Consider the following 17,787-nt stretch of genomic DNA (forward strand, 5'->3'; position numbering starts at 1 on the left):
AGGTCATGTGCAGGTGGAATGAAGAGGGTGAGCTTTTTGGGGTGAACTGCAAGTATTTGATAAGATCCCTGTCCCCATGGTTGGGGAAATCTTGATAAGCATTCTTAATGTGATGGAGGGACTAAGGAACCCCTGGCTCTGCCTGCCCAGCATGGCAGTAACATGACACAGCCAAGTTATTGATTATTGGTTGCCCAGCTGTCATCACTCAACATCTTCTGTTAGTTATAGCTGTAACTTGCATTAGTTATCAATGCCAGTTTTGACTTTCCTAGTCAATAAAGTGTTCTGAGAGTGGCGACTAAGGCTGAGCACTACCCATAATCATGAGTATTACAGAGGTAAGCCCCCTTGCCCACCCATCTGCAGGTGATGACACACCGTAGGGAAATCACTCAATTCTTTGGAGGACCCCAAATAAATGCTCAAGTCCATCTGTTCATCTGCCTGTCCATCCATCCACCCTTCCATCCATCCATCCACCCACCTACCCATCTATCCACCCACCCACCCGTGTATCCATCCAACCCACTCTCTTATGCACCCAGCTATCATCCACCTACCGACCCACCAACCCATCTATCCATCCACTCACCCATGCATCTACCCAACCATTCACTCATCTACCCATCTGTCCACCAACCCGTCCATCCATTTATCTATCCCTCCACCCATTCACCCACTCATCCATTTCTCCACCCACTCAGCCATCCCTTCACCGACTCAACCATCCATTCATTCATCCACCTGCCCACCCACCCATCTTTCCATCTACCCATCTATCCACCCACCCACCTGTGTATCCATCCATCTGCTTGTCCTTCTGTTCATTTATTCCACAAAGACTCATTAACCACCTACTAGATTCTGGGGAGGTATCTGCTTTAGTAATGGAGAACCATGGTTTCTGGAATCTGATTCCCTGGGCTCAAACTGAGCTGCCTCCTAGCTAGCTGCTTGGGTAAGTTATAGAAACTGTACTTTGATTTTCTTATCTGAAAATTGGCTATTAATAGCTTCTATTCTTGCAGATATAGTGAGGATTAAATAAGATGTCACATTAAAAGTGCATCATCGACACTCAATAGAGATTAGGTTTTACCATTCATTATTATTCTTGGCAGATGCTGCAGATAACGTGGAGAGCATACAGAAGACACATGTTTGAACAAGTAGTGACATACGGGTGCTAAATTCTGCAGTAGGGGAAGGGCAGAGAGCAATGGAGAGGGCCTGGCCCAATCCTGGAGCCTCAGAAAAAATTCTCCATTGAATTGCTGTTTTAGCTGAGACTTGTGGGATGAGTAGTAGTTGGAGATCTCAGACAGGATGTGACTGAGTTAGCCAGGGAAAAATTTGGTCCTGGCACCCATGGCAGAATTGAGTGATCCAGTCCTTCTATCTCCTCTGGCTGGAAGTCCACCAGATCTGGGAATGTCAAGTTGGGGGAGGGGACTGACAATGCTCATGACCTTCACCTGTCCTCACATGTCCTCTGTGTATCTGCAAAGCCTCTACCTCAGTCTCCCTTCTGGACAGTGGGATTGGAAACCACATCTGCTTTTCCCCCAGGACTGCTAGGAAGACAAGATTAGATGGCAGGTGAGAGCTCTTGGAAAATGAAAACATTCTACTATTTGAATGCAAAGTGTTCTTCTGCCTGTGATGTTTCCTAATCTGTGAAACATACTGGGCCTCGAAGCTGTCTATTAAAAAAAATAGCAAAGTGGCTGGGCATGGTGGCTCATGCCTATAGTAGTCCTAGCACTTTGAGAGGCTGAGGAGGGTGGATCACTTGAGGCCAGGAGTTCGATACCAGCCTGGCCAATATGCGAAACCCCATCTCTACTAAAAATACAAAAATTAGCCAGGTGTGGTGGCATCTGCCAGTAGTCCCAGCTACTCGGGAAGCTGCGGCACAAGAATCATTTGAGCTCAGGAGGCAGAGGTTTCAGTGAGCCGAGATTGCACCACTGCACTCCAGCCTGGGCAATAGAGTGAGGCTCTGTCTGAAAAAAGAAAAAAAAAAAAAAAAGCAAAGCTAAAACTTCCTCCATCTCTCACCTGGGGCAGGCAATTTGTCAAAGATTGTTGTTGGATTTTACACACAGGGAAATCTAAGGAAGGTGTGGAAACCAGACCAGGACTCCAGACTCTGGTCTCCCTGTTTGCAGGGTCTTAAATGGGGGAGCCACTTTGGGTTCTTTCTACAAGATTGCTTTTTTAAAAACAAACAAACAAACAACTCAAAAAAAAAAAAAAAAAACAGCCCTGACCTAAATATTCACAAGGGACCTTAGGCAATATCTGCAAACAAAAATGAGTGATGAGTGGAATCTGTCGTTTGTACAACTAGGACAGCTCCAGAGTTGAAGCAAGCGGAAATATCTCTAGAGACAGAGATTTGGGCAGGTTTTGCCAGTTACAAGCTATGAGAACCTGGGCAGGTTTACCTCTCTCAGCTTCTGTGACCTTGTAAAATAGGATGTATTGTGCTAAACATGCAGGAGGAATCCCAGCATCTTCCTGTGCACAAGGCTGGTTTCTTCCCATCCTTTTCGTTGTTCTGCCTCTCTCCTCCTCTCCAAGAGATGAATACATTTGGACCCAGTAGGGGCCAGTTTTTGCAAAAGCTCACAGGTGATTCTCATGTAGCCAGCCTGGCTCTGGCACTGAGTTCTTGGACACTTCTGGAGGCACACTTACTAGTGAGGAAGGTCACTGTGTGTTAAAGGCATGACTCACCTTCTTTCCTTTCTTCCATGAAGCAAGGTGCATGGGTCGACTGAGCTGGGAGAGTCCACAGTGTCAGCCTCCCCCATGCTTCCCTCCCTCCTTATTCCTTGTGTGCTGTGCTTTGTCTTGATTTCCTGGACTCTGCACCAAGCCAGGAGATGGTAAGATCTCAAAAAAATCATTTTTTTGGGAAATGGGATCAAGAGGGTTTTTGTTTGCTGGTTTGTTTGTTTGAGACAGGGTCTGTCACCCAGGCTGGAGTGCAGTGGCATGACCTTGGCTCACTGCAGCCTTGACCTTCTGGGCTCAGGTGATCCTCCCACCTCAGCCTCCTGAGTAGCTGGGACTGCAGGTGCACACCACCATGCCTGACTAATTTGTCTATTTTTTGTAGAGATAAGGATTCACTATGTTGCCTAGGCTGGTCTCAAACTCCTGGGCTCAAGCAGTCCTCCATCCACCTTAGGGTCCCAAAGTGCTGGGATTACAGGCATGAGCTGCTGTGCCTGGCCAAGGTTTTTTTTTTATTATTATGAAAAATTTTCAATATACGTAAAAGTAGAGAGACTAGTTTAATGAGCTATCATATACCCATCATATAGGTTTAAAAACTGTTAACGTTTGCAATATTTACTCCATTTGTTTTTCTGAAGTATTTAAAAAGTAGTTTACAGTAGTTATGTAATTGCATCATGATATTCACCCCTACATAATTTACTTTCCTTCTAAAAACATGAGGGCATTTTTTATATGATCATTGTCATACCTAATAAAGTTACCAGTAATTCCTTAACTTCCTCTAAGATCAAGTTTACATTCAGAAGTCCTAAATATGTCAACTGTGATTATTTTTCTCTTTGAGCAAAGATAATAAGATCTCAAGAATTAATGACGGAGATTCCATGTTAGCCCTGATATCTAATCTCTGTGGTCCATTGTCGCTTTACTTGAAAGTCTCAGGCTAGGCTTGGTGACTCACACCTGTAATCCCAGCATTTTGGGAGGCCAAGGTAGGCAGATCATGAGGTCAAGAGATCAAGGCCATCCTGACCAAGATAGTGAAACCCTGTCTCTATTAAAAATACAAAAATTAGCCAAGCATGGTGGCGGGCACCTATAGTCCCTGCTAGACTGGAGGCTAAGGCAGGAGAATCGCTTGAACCCAGGAGGCAGAAATTGCAGTGAGCTGAGATTGCACCACTGCATGCCAGCCTGGGTGGCAAGAACGAGACTCTGAAAAAAAAAAAAAGTCTCTCACTGTGGTGTCATAATAAAAGGACACTCCATTTCCCATCTGGCCCCTGCTCCTTAATGTTAGCCCCCTCCTTTGGGGAATAGGGGGTGACCTTCAGCGCAGGTTCAAGCATTCCCAGGGCTGGCTCTGATCCCGATAAAGCCCATCGTCATGAATGAATGCTTCCCTTGCAGGTTATTCTAAGTATTGGAAATAGTGCACGTGGAGAGTCCTCATGATGCCTGGGATGATAGTGAATATTTATACTTTTCTTTTAGTGCCTTTTTTTTTAGTGTTTTCCATAGTTCCATGTTTCTACAACCCTTAGGAACACCAGAATCATGTGTGTGTGGTTGTTTATTAAATAAACCAATTCCTGGAGCTCACTCCCAGTGACTCTCAATCTGATGATTAGGGCTTCAGCTGGGACTTATGTTTGCAAAAGCTCCCAGCTGATCTCATGCAGCCAGCCTGGCTCTGGCTCTGGCTCTGGGAGCTGGGTTGGGATCTAGTCTTTGGTGCTATTCTGCTGAAACTTCTAGTTGGGCTCTTTGACTCCGCCTTGTATTGTCATCACTTGTATTCAGGTCTGTTCTTCCCCTGGATTGTAAACTCCTTGATGTGTGGGTCATCTCAGCTCATGAGCTGAGCTTTCAGTGGGTGCTCAGTGGAACAGGAGCTGAATGGAGTCAGGCTCTAGGGAGGCCAGCGTGTGTTGGTAAGTGAGAGACAAAAATCATTTTAAAAAGAATCTTTTTGCCCTTCGGTTGTGTTTGCCATGAGTTACTGTGATTTACTCTAGTGGAAGCCAGTGCATCTTAAATGGAGGCCTTGCCCTGAAATGGAGCCAGGTTATGGATCAGCAGAGCTGCCAAAAGTGTTTTGGGGGAAATGTTTCTGTGTCACCCTCAGTTGATTCAACTCAAGTTTTCACTCCTGTTTAACACCACGTGGGGGCCATTCTGATTTCTGCGAAGTGGGTGTGATCAGATCTTCTGTAAAAGTGTAAGTGAGGAGGCTGGGCACGGTGGCTAACACCTGTAATCTTAGCATTTGGAAGGCTGAGGTGGTCAGATCACTTGAGGCCAGGAGTTTGAGACCAGCCTGGCCAACATGGTGAAACCCCTGTCTGTACTAAGAATACAAAAATTAGCCAGGCATGATGGTGCATGCCTGTAATCCCAGCTACTCGGGAGGCTGAGGCAGGAGAATCACTTGAACCTGGGAGGTGGAGGTTGCAGTGAGCTAAGGTTGCACCACTGCACTGCACTCCAGCCTGGGTGACAGAGCGAGACTCCGTCTCAAAAAATAAAAAAGTGTGTGTGAGGAAACTGGGATTGAGCTTGGGGATGTTGGGGGATGGAAGTACTTCATCTACTGAACAAAAACCGTGGGATACCAATGCTGGAGGAAGAAGCATCATCCTCAGTTTGTACTAACTCAACCATGCATGAGATGGGGACTTGGAGTCTGAGAGAAGAGCCTCTTTTTAGGTCTTCAACCTTGATGAAACCATTTCTGAATTCCTCAAACACATATAATCAGGTGCTATGAGTGGTACTGATTGGATAATCTTTCTGTCATTTCCTGTGCTAAGAAGGAAAATACATGTACAGCCAACTTCCTGGAGGGTTTGTTCTTTTGCATCAGGGTGTCTCAAACTCCTGCCCTTAAAACACTTGTAAGAGAATCATCCGGGGTGCTTGCTCACTCTGCATACAGCCCCTTTAGAATCAGAGTCAGAATCCCTGGGGCTGGAGCCACAAAATGAAATGACATTTCAACAAGTTTGTCATCACGTAAGAGAGAACAGGTGAGTACTTGGATACCTATAATACAAAGTAGATTCAAAAAGAATGACTTGATTATTTTAAATGTTGTGTTTAAAAAATTTAATACAGAAAAGGCTGGGTGCAGTGGCTCACACCTGTAATCCTAGCACTTTGAGAGGCCAAGGCAGGTGGATCATTTGAGGTCAGGAGTTCAAGACCAGCCTGGCCAACAAGGTGAAACCCCTTCTCTAGTAAAACTACAAAAAGTAGCCAGTCGGTGGTGGTGCACGCCTGTAATCCTGGCTACAGGGGAGGCTGAGGCAGGAGAATCACTTAAGGCTGGGAGGTGGAGGTTTGTGGAGCTGAGATCGTACCATTGCACTCCAAAGTGGGTGACGATTGTTTAAACACCACCAAAATGGGTTCTGAGCCCAAATATTAATATGAAGGACATTGGTGACATCGTCTCAAAAAAATTAATGAATACAGAAAAGTACAAAAAGGGAGAGAAATCACCCCAAATCTCATGACCCCAAGAAATAAACCTCCTTAATATTAAGTGAACAGCATTCGTTGCTATGCACAAAGATGGCTAGAGACATGAACAGACATCACACAAATGAGATTTTAAAAACAAGAAGTAGCAAATTGAATGCTCTGTAAATTTATCAGAAGAAAAAGAAACGGAAGTGAAACTGAAGGAACTGGTCACCTCAGATAAATGTAGTTTTTCCTCACTAAAAATCAGTTTCTAGAACATCTAAGAAATCAAAGATGATGAAAAATATTGATGTTTTATATATATGTAAAAGTCTTTACATTTGAGTGATCATATCATAAAAAATTTGTACAGTCACTGCAAATAAAGTCATTGCAAAATCTTTACCCTTTTGGCTTTTTGCCAGCACCAACATTGGCCTTTGCAGTCTCTTGACTTCATTCTGCCCTTGCATTCCTTTTGCTGTTTTCTCCAGGTCATCTTCTTCTCATGCCAGCCATGTCTTGCAAGTCTATGTTTGAGTTAATTATTCTTTGCATAATTGAAAGAAACAGAGAGCATGCCAAAGCCCATTGTTTAACCACCATCAAAATGGGTTCTGAGTCCATATATTAATATGAAGAAGACATCCATTGTGGTCTTGTACATTTTGTTGCCTTCCCGGGGTGAAGGACATTGGTGACCATTTGTTTCCTCTGGAGCGGTAGGTTGGTCATGTACTTCCTGTTCCAGATAGTTACTGTGTCATTCATCATGGTGGTTGATCCTCAGGCAGTTAGGGGGGAAAATAAACAAGAAATTATATGTTGAAAACCACGTTTCAATTTTAGACCTGATTAATTGACTTAATAAAGGGCATTAGCACTTCTACTTCCTACAGTCCCTCCCTTTACCTCTGGAAACTAGTTATTTCTAGGTTGTTTTATGTTGTTAAGGTTGACCACCTTTTTCTGTTATGCAATCATAGTCCTATTTTTGAATGGATTCACCTCTCATCACTAGCCATTTGTCATGGTCATTCAATTCACAAGTTGCTTATTTTTTAATTTCTTGGCTGACTAAATTTTATTATGAAGGCTTTTTTTTAAAGAGCTCAGAAATACTGTATTCTCTAAGTTTTGAACATGTGATAGTATCTTTTGCCTATTTTGATTGGGCAATAATTTAGCTGGCTATAAAATTCTTGGATTATACTCTATTTCCCTTAGAAATTATAGGCACCCATCCACTGACTTATTTCATGGTGCTTTCTCTATTTTTTTGAGACGGAGTCTCACTCTGTCACCCAGGTTGGAGTGCAGTGGTGCCATCTCAGCTCACTGCAAGCTCCGCCTCCCGGGTTCATGCCATTCTCCTGCCTCAGCCTCCCGAGCAGCTGCAACTACTGGCACCCGCCACCACGCCTGGCTAATTTTTTGTATTCTTAGTAGAGATGGGGTTTCACCATGTTAGCCAGGATGGTCTCGATCTCCTGACCTCGTGATCCACCAGCCTTGGCCTCCCAAAGTGCTGGGATTACAGGTGTGAGCCACGTATGAGCCCAGCCTCATTGTGCTTTCTACTAACCCCCTTTCCCTGGCCTCTTCCATCTTGTCTTCTTCTCTCCCAGTAGTTTCTTCATGAAGAGGCCATGTGCTATATTCCATGAGATATTTCACACTCAAAGAAGACTGCTTTTATACTCTTTTGATAATTTGGGAATCACTGCCTTGATTTATTAGGGAGTTTATAATAAATACAGCAAAAGAGAAACACACAAGGTATTTTAAGACATGAGCGAAGGGAGAAAGCAATTCTATTAATATTTGGGGTTGGCAGGGAAGGCTTAGTTAAGAGGTGACATTTGAATAAGCCTTGTAATAAGGGAACGATTTGGCCATGCAGTAATGGGGAGAGAGTAGAAGCGAGGCATGAGGGTTGATGCTATGTATCAATTTGACTGGGTTGTGGGGTGCCCAGATATTTGGCTACACATTATTCTGGGTGTGTCCCTGAGGTATTCTGGATGAGGATAACATTTAATTGGTAGACCAAATAAAGCAGATTGTCCTCCCCAATGTGGGTGAGCCTCATCCAATCCAATGAAGGCCTGAACAAAACAAAAAGGTAGAGTCCCAGAGAATTTGCTGTCTTTACCTGATTATATTTGAGTTGGGACATCAATCTTCTTCTGACTTTCGATGTGGACTCAAGTTGGAACTATATCATTGGCTGTCCTGGGTCTCCAGCTTGCTGGCTGCAGACTCCAGGACTCCTTAGCCTCCATAACCATGTGAGCCATCCCTTACAACAAATCAATCTGTCTCTCTCTATGTGTATAGTTCTACCTCTATCTCTCTGCTCTTTGGAGAACCTAGAGTAATACACAATGTTATATTAGAGAAGAGGATGACCCAAGGAAAAGCATGGAGGCAGAAAAGTGTGAAGAGGGTTTGGTAAGACTGGGGTCCTGATGGGGAGTTTGGATTTCGCTGTATGTAGCATGGAGAATCCTTGAAAATACTCAAGAGGTGAAAATTGTATTTGTGGAAAAATACCAGGAGTATGTGAAAAGAAAAACACTCATTCAATTTTAACTCCACTGAAGGGGGCATCAAAGGGATGCACTGGGGATGTGGGTTGGAGGGGAGGATCTTTACTTCTAGGCTGAGTCTAAAGTTCTCTTTCTGGGGAGTGGGAGATCATTACAAATCTTTGAGCTCCACTCAAGTGATGGTTTTGCTAACAATGGCAGGGCGACGGTGGTGGTGGTGGTGGTGGTGGTGGTAGGAAGCTGGTAGCATGAATTCTAATTGGGCTTCTGTTATTCTAGCTGAGGAAGTTGGGGAGTGGACTTTCAGTAGAATAATGCAGATCTGGGAACCAACTGCATGGAGGAGGTAGTTATAGGTGATGAGATGGTTCAGGGACAAAGTTTGGTAGAAGGAGAAAGGATACTAGGCTGGTACAGAAATAATTGCTATTTTTGCCATTACTTTTAATGGCAAAATCTGCAATTACTTTTGCACCAACCTAATGGGATGCAAACTTCGGAGCCATCTGCATCAGAGGGTTTGTTGAAGATCAACAAAGTTTGGGAACACAGGAAAGGAGCGGGGAGGGTAATGACTTGAGGGCATAGCAGGGATGATCAAGGTTTTTCTTGTTAGCATGTGGAGACTTAAGCATGATTATATGTTCAACACCTGTCACATACGTGGTACAAAATATGAGTGAAATGATGAGTATAGGCGATGAGTCATGGGAGTTCCAAGGGAACGGGTGATAAAGGGAGGTCTCAGATGAGGTACAATTGGAGAAGGTAGCTTCGGAAAGGAGAAGGATGCTTCTCCTTATAAGATGGGAAAGGCAGAGGAAGAGGGTCAAGATACAGTGATCTAGGGGTGAGATGGAAGTGAGTTGAGAGAACTCAACTCTGGGCTCTGAAACCCCTAGGGATGGGTTTGGGGGCTTTGAGATATGGAAGAGGTTTAAAGTCAATTGTTATAGCAAATATGGTTTGGAATTTGTTTGTGATGCTTAAAAATATTGCTGAACAGAAGTGAAGTTTACCCTAGAGTTGGATGGTGAGATTATTTCGTGGAACTACGAGATCCATGTTGTGATTCTTTCCAGTATCATTCAGCAGCCCTTGGGCAATTGCGAGGCAAGTCATCAATGGGGTATGGAGATTTTCCAGGTGTGTGTGGTTGAAGGCAGAGAAGAATGCGTTTAGGAGCACATTACAAGAAGGTGACTGTTAGGTCCAGGCTGAGCAGGAAGGTAAAGCAAGAAGGAAACATGAGGTTGTGAAGAGAAGTTTAGAGGGATGAGGAGGCAGGAGAGGTGAATAGTTGCAGGATGTAGCTAGAGTGGCGATGTTAGATCTTGGGGCCAGAGAGCTTTACAGTGATGATAAAGATCAGAGGGCTTTAGAATCAAGCTATAAAGCACCGCTGTTTGATGTTGGGATGTAAGGATGCTGCAGGTGGATGTCTGCACATTGATGGTGAGAACGTGGTCACCCTGGCCCTGCTGGGTCTTCGCTAAGGAGACTGTGCTCTGTTCTTGGGGCCGTTTTCATCATCTGATTAGAGCAGTGGTCCCCAAATGGTGTTCCTTGGACCATCTATAAAATGTTCATAGGTCAAGGATAAAATGGAAAAACAGAAAATGTCACAGAAATGTGCCCATTGTTGAAAGACCACCAGCTGCCCATTTTGGAGGATTGTTCTTTATTCTAAAAATATATATATTCTATTCTATTAAAACATTTTTGTATTTGCATTTTTTTCTCTTTTATGAAATGCCATGGGGTAGAAATTTGTAATGTATCCAATTCTCCTGTCTCCATGCATTGCAGTGTGGTGGGGGAGGGGATGTGGCTAGTACTGGCCAAGAGGCTGTGGGCAGAGGTGCAGTGTGAGACTTCTAGCCTGGAGCATTTAATTCTTAGTACAAGGCTCTCTAGCATTCTTCTTCCTCTGTTCCCTGCTTAGTGATACTTGAGGTAATTCAACACCCATTAGCCTTAGTCTTAGGGCAAGTTTGATGGAAAACAGAGCACCCCACACTTCCCTGCAGATGTAGTATGAGTGACAAAAACAACTTCTGATGTTTGAAGTTACCAAGATTTAGGAGTGGTTTGTTATTGCAGCAAAACCTAACCTATTCTGACCAATCATGATGGAATTTCTGTGTGTGTGTGTGTGTGTGTGTGTGTGTGAAACTGATAGTTTAAAAAAGTTCCTTCTTACCAAAAAGAAAAAAAAAATTGCAACCTTATGTTGGTTCTCAAATTAAAAAAATATTTTTACTGGGTTATAAAATAGGAAAATCTGAGAATCTGTAGCTTAGAGAACTACAGTGTGGGATGTCTCTAAAGACCAGGTTATTTTAGCAGCTCCTAATACCACTTTATAGAAGCTTAGTCAAGACTTGCACTATTTCAGTCTTTCCCATTCCACATTCCATGGACTCTTAAAGAGACATTGATGAAACGGTGCAGCCATGAACCACCCTAACTCAATCCTAGTGGCAGAATCCGCCTTTTACTGCAGAATGAGCTTCTTGCTACAGTGATACTTGAATCCCTTAGATATATTCTGTACTAACTATATTAAAACATGACCAATGCTTTTGCTTTGTTTTCCCCCAAATTAAACACCTTAATCATGAGGACCCAGAGAATTCGATTTACTGTGACTGATTCCCAACTTTCAGTAAGAACATAATTAGATTATATTTTTCTCCAGTTCAAATAAAAGAAAAATGACAATAAAATGCAGATCAATATGTGTGGCTCAGGAGGTAGAGCCTGCTTTGAGATGCAGAAGTGTTTGGTTTTTTTAGATCTATATTCTTGAGTAAAGAAAAAATCCATCTCTCTTTCCTAGAGGGGAAGACTTTCAGAGCCAGGCTTGGCAACAGCCTATCAGAGGCTGAATTAAACAAATAGGTACCTCCCTGGAGTGAATGGTGCATTTCTCCTGTTCGGGGGACTGTGTTTTTATGGTGGAGTTTGCTTACTGTCTTGGTCTCCGGATGTGTGTATCTGTGGGTGGATGTCTACATGTAAATGGCAGTGTATACCTGTTTGGGTGTTTACAGAATTCCCATGTGAATCTCAGCTTTGTGGGGATCTCCAGGTCTTGAGCCCAGCAGATGCCATTTGAAGAAAAATCACTTGAAAATGAGACAGAAAGAATGGAATCTAAATCCTAGCTCTAAAGGCACCAGGCTGACTGAAAAAAAAAAAAAACTCTGGATTTTCTTTGTTTTGGACTCTACCTGCCTCCAAATGACATTTCTGTTTCCTATGCAATGATCAGAATGAAAGAGATCCTCAGCATGAAACAGCAGATACTGTGTAATTCTGCGTATGACAGGGTTTCAGCTGTGACACTGCTGATATTTGGCTCAGCAATTTCTCTGTTGTATGTGTGGGGGTTCCCTGTGCATTTTAGGATGTTGAGCAGCATCCTTGGATCCCTGGACTCACTGGATGTAGTAACACAACTCCCCCCAAGTAGAGACAACCCCCAGTGTCTCCAGATATTGCCTAATGTCCCCAGGGGGCAAAATAGGCCCCATCTCAGAACTGCTGCTTTCATAAAGTACAATGTCAGGTGAAATAGGTGGAGGCTGTTTGTAATCAGGGGTCAGTAGAGATGGAAGATACCCAAGGAATATCCTGGAAGGGGCTGTAATGTTCTGTTTCTTGAAATGGGTGCCGGTAATATGGAGATGTTCAGTTTTTTTTTTTTTTTTTGAGTCAGGATCTTGCTCTGTCACCCAGGCTGGAGCACAGTGGCACCATCATGGCTCACTGCAGCTCTGCCTCCTGGGCTCAAGCAGTCCTTCCACCTCAGCCCTCCCAAGTAGCTGGGACTACAGGCATGTGCCACCACTGCTGCCTAATTTTTTATTTATTTGTTTTTTGTAGACAGGGGGGTCTCACTATGTTGCCCAGGCTGGTCTCTGGCTCCTGGGCTCAAGCAATCTGCTCACCTCAGCCTCCCAAAGTGCTGAGATGACAGGCATGAGCCACTGTGCCTGGCCAGTATGTTCAGTTTGTAAGGAAAGTACTGTGTTGACCTCTTCTGTGTGCACATTTCTTCAAGTAATAATTCAATAAAGCATTTAGAAAAATTTGTCATAATAGGAGTGACTTATAGAGTGATTGGCATGAAAGCTGACCATCTTAATTTGAACTACTCTGAAATGAGCACTAGGGGCCACCAAGAAGAGCCTTTCAAGGTGTCATAGCCAAGGATAGGAGTGTGTTGTGTACATCTGTGCATAAAGGATTTGCTGGTTACGTGGAAGGATGAAGCCTCCTTCTGAGGACAGAGGCAGCAAAGCAAGTGGAAGCCCAAAGCATTGAGCTTTCTAAATGGACTTTGCTAAAATCTTGTGGATGACTCATGCTCTTAACATACACCCATGTACATATTGTCCATATAAACATTAATTCTGTAACAAGGCCCACACATAAGGGGTTTTTTTTTTTTCTTTTGAGACAGTCCTGTTTTATTGCCCAGGCTAGAGTACAGTGGCATAATTTTGACTCACTGCAATCTCTGCCTCCGGGGTTCAAGCAATGCTTTTGCCTCAGCCCCCTGAGTAGCTGCGACTATAGGTGCACAACACCATGCCTGGCTAATTTTTGTATTTTTAGTAGAGATGGGGTTTCACCATGTTGGCCAGGCTGGTCTCAAACTCCTGGCCTCAAGTGATCTGCCCACCTCAGCCTCCTAAAGTGTTGGGATTACAGGTGTGAGCCACTGCGCCTGGGCCCCCACATAAGGTTTGAGTTGAGATAGAGAAAACTCTGGCAAAACTGAGGAATTGGGCCACAGTCTCTGGGAAATATGCACAATTTCTGGAACCTTCTCTACTTCCAGAGTTTCCACTTTCTGTCTCCTGTTTATTCAACAAACTTGTATGGAACCACAGTGTGTCTAGAACTTGCCAGGTGTGGAGGATGAAAAGATGACTGAGGTTGGGCATGGTGGCTCATGCCTGTAATCCCAGCACTTTGGGAGGCAAAGGCAGGCAGTTCACTTGAGGTCAGGAGTTTGAGCACAGCCTGGCCAACATGATGAAACATCTCTACTAAAAATACAAAAATTAGCCAGGCATGGTGGCACGCACATGTAGTCCTAGCTCCTTGGGAAGCTGAGGCAGGAGAATCGCTTGAACCCAGGAGGCAGATGTTGCAGTGAGCTGAGATCACACCGGTGCATTCCAGCCTGGGAGACAGAGCGAGATTCCATGTCAAAAAAAATGATGACTGAGATATAGACTCCATCAGAGTAGACCCTAACACAAATTAGGTAAGAGCCCAAGGTCTGACTGGGCAAGCAGCTTGAGCAGCTTCATCCTGCAGCCTCTACCAGAATGAAGAACACTTTTTTCTTTACCCATGAAAATGTTTTGTGCTTCATACCTACAAGTGCAATTTGTGTTAATTCTACAAAATTTGCTGTATAACTATGCCTGTATTCTTAGCATTTTTATTTTGAGAGATTTTTCAGCACATCATGTTTGGACTATGTGGAATTCGACATTTACTTAGAGTCAACAACAAGTACAGGAAAGTCAGTTCTTAATCAAGAGTTAGGTTTTCAAAGATAGTGGATAAAATTTAAAAAATTAGTACAGTCAAGATTATATAAGCAAATCCACTCATCATTCATAAAGTTTAGCAGTCAGTCTTACCGTGGCTCACCAGGTCCAATCCACACTTCATCCACCACAATTGGAGCAGAGGGTGATTTTTTTTATGAGCAACTGAAGAAGTCATTTAGAGACCATTTGCTGTAGGAGCCATGTGTACTAAAGACCAATCAATGTGCCCTCATGGCTCCATTTCTGCCTCTCTCCCTCTTTGTTCTTGCCAAGTACCCATAGTTCATTTTCCATAGATTAAAAGAGCCCAAGTTGGGCGTATACCTAGGAGCACAATTGCTGGTCATTTGGTAACTCTATGTAGAATTGTCTGGGAAATTGTCAAACTGTTTCTCACAGTGGCTACACCATTTCAGTTTCTACCAGTGGTGTATGAATGTTCTAGTTTCTCTGCATCCTCACCAACACTTGTTATTTTCTGTTTTTTTTTTTTTTTGAGATTAAGCCTTGCTCTGTCACCCAGGCTGGAGGGCAGTGGCAGAATCTTGGCTCACTGCAACCTCTGTCTCCCCGATTCAAGTTACTCTCCTGCCTCACCCTCCCGAGTAGCTGGGATTATAGGCACCCACCACCATGCCTGGCTAATTTTTGTATTTTTTTAGTAGAGACAGGGTTTCACCATGTTGGCCAGGCTGGTCTCAAACTTCTGGCCTCAGGTGATCTGCCTGCCTCGATCTCCCAAAGTGCTGGGATTACAGGCATGAGCCACTGCACCAGGCCAATTTTCTGTATCTTCGATTCTAGCCACCCTTATGGGTATGAAGTGGTATCTCATTGTGGTTTTGATTTCTGTTTCCTTGGTGATGAATTTCACTGTGCATCTTTTCATGTGCTTATTGGCCACTTTTATGTCTTCCTTGGAGATGTGTCATATTTTCATGTTGAAAAATGAAAGCGCAGGTCGACACAAACATTTGTACATGAATAATTACAGTAGCATCACTCCTAATAACCCAAAGAGGGAATTAATCCAAATGCCCATCACCAGATGAAGAGGTACACCGAATGTTGTCTACCCACATGGTGGAATATTATTTGATCACAAAAAGAGCAAAGTACATATGCTACAGCACAGATGAGCCTTCAAAACAGATGAAAGATCACATTCTACATGATTTCATTCAGATGGAAATCTATAGAAATAGGAAGTCGATTAGTGGTTGCTTAGGGCTGGTAGGGGCATGGGAGGATAGGGGGTGTTAGCTAAAGGGTATGAGGTTTCTTTTCGAGGTCATGAAATGTTCTAAAATTGACTGGTAATGTTTGTGTATATCTCTGAATATATTAAAAACCATTGAAATATAAAAAATGGAAAGAAAAAACAGCCCAAGTTGCAATTTTATTCAACACTTTATTGGCTTTAAAAATAGATTCCAGGCTGGGCATCGTGGCTCACACCTGAAATCCTGGTGCTTTGGGAGGCTGCAGTGGGAGGATTCCTTGAGGCCAGGAGTTCCAGGCCAGCCTTGGTCACATGGCAAGACCCTGTGTCTACAAAAAAATAAATAAATAAATAGCAGCTGGGTGCAGTGGCTCACACCTGTAATCCCAGCACTTTGGGAGGCTGAGGCGGGCAGATCACCTAATATCAGGAGTTCAAGACCAGCCTGGCCAACATGGTGAAACCCCATCTCTACCAAAAATATAAAATTTAGCCTTTTGGTGCTCTGAGCAGCACTATGGTGTTTGTTAAGAACAAGTGCCTTATGAAAGGTGGCAAAAAGGGAGTTAAGAAGAAAGTTGATCCATTTTCTAAGAAAGATAAGTATGATGTGAAAGCACCTCCTATGTTCAATATAAGAAATATTGGAAAGACTTGGTCACCAGGACCCAAGGAACCCAAATTGCATCTGATGGTCCCAAGGGTCTTGTGTTTGAAGTGAGTCTTGCTGATTTGCAGAATGCTGAAGTTGCATTTAAAAAATTCAAGCTGATTACTGAAGATGTCCAGGGCAAAAACTGCCTGACTAACTTCTATGGCATGGGTCTTACCTGTGACAAAATATGTTCCATGGCTGAAAAATGTTCAACAATGATTGAAGCTCATGTTCATGTCAAGACTACAATGGTTACTTCTTTCATCTTGTTTTGTGTTGGTTTTACTAAAAAATGCAACAATCAGATACGGAAGACCTCTTATGCTCAGCACCAACAATCTGCCAAATCCAGAAGAAAATGATGGAAATCATGACCTGAGAGGTGCAGACAAATGACTTGAAAGAAGTGGTCAATAAATCCATTCCAGACAACATTGGGAAAGATGTGGAAAAGGCTTGCCAATTTATCCTCTCCATGATGTCTTCATTAGAAAGTAAAAATGCTGGAGAACCCTGGGTTTGAAAGATATGGAGCTTCGTGGTGAAAGTAGTAGTTCTGGAAAACCCACTAGGGATGAGACACATGCTAAAGTTGAATGAGCTGATGGATATGAACCACCAGTCCAAGAATCTGTTTAAAGTTCAGACTTATAATAGTGGCAAATAAAAAGTCCTATTTGTGAAATCAAACAATAAACAACAGTGAAAAAAGCAAAATTAGCCTGGTGTGGTGGTGCATGCCTGTAATCCTAGCTACTCAGGAGGCTGAGGCACGAGAATCACTTGAACCTGGAGACAGAGTTTGCAGTGAGCCAAGATTGCACCATTGCACTCCAGCCTGGGAAACAGAGTGAGACTCTCTTCAAAAAGAATAAAGAAAATAAAAGTATCTGGGCTTGGTGGCATTCACCTGTAGTCTCAGCTACTCTGAAGGCTGAGGTGGGAGGATGGCTTCAGGCCAGGAGTAATTTGAGGCTGCAGTGAACTATGATTGTGACACTGCACTCCAGCCTGGACTGCAGAGCAAGACCCTATCTCTTATGCATACATACATACACACACGCACACATACCTACATACCCAGGATCTACCTCTGGCGATTCTGACTCAGTAGGGCTGGGTATCCCCTAGGGATCCTGCTGTTCAGCCTGGTCTGGGATCCACTTTTCATTGGGAACTGAGACACTGGCTGTGAGCCTTTCTGTCCTGAGATGTAGAGGTCATGGCAATGCAGGTTCAAGCTTAAGGAGACCTGACTGCGTTAGGTATTGTGCTGAACATCATCTCTTTCTCTCATAGCAACATCCGTAGAAGGTTGATGTGTCCCTGCTCTACAGATGAGGAACTGAGCTTTCAGAGGAGTTTAGCTTGTTCAAAACTTATTCTTCCTATTGGAAACTTTGTACCCTTTGACCACTGTCTCCTATCCCCTACCTTTCCTCCACCCCAGCCCCTGATAACCACTGTCCTACTCTCTATTTCTGTGAGTTCAACTTCTTTAGATTCCACATATAAGTAAAATCATGCAGTATTTGTCTTTCTGTGCCTTGCTTATTT

General features: G+C 43.5%; 2 pseudogenes; one reads left to right on the forward strand and one right to left on the reverse strand.

The window, feature by feature from the left end:
- Positions 1-4,242: 4,242 nt before the first annotated feature.
- LOC129042262 (small ribosomal subunit protein eS24-like) lies at positions 4,243-11,959 on the reverse strand (annotated as a pseudogene).
- A 4,121-nt stretch (positions 11,960-16,080) lies between these two features.
- LOC129042263 (small ribosomal subunit protein eS1-like) lies at positions 16,081-16,966 on the forward strand (annotated as a pseudogene).
- Positions 16,967-17,787: the final 821 nt, after the last annotated feature.

The sequence above is a fragment of the Pongo pygmaeus genome, chromosome 7 (assembly GCF_028885625.2).
Source record: "Pongo pygmaeus isolate AG05252 chromosome 7, NHGRI_mPonPyg2-v2.0_pri, whole genome shotgun sequence".
Lineage (NCBI taxonomy): Eukaryota > Metazoa > Chordata > Mammalia > Primates > Hominidae > Pongo > Pongo pygmaeus.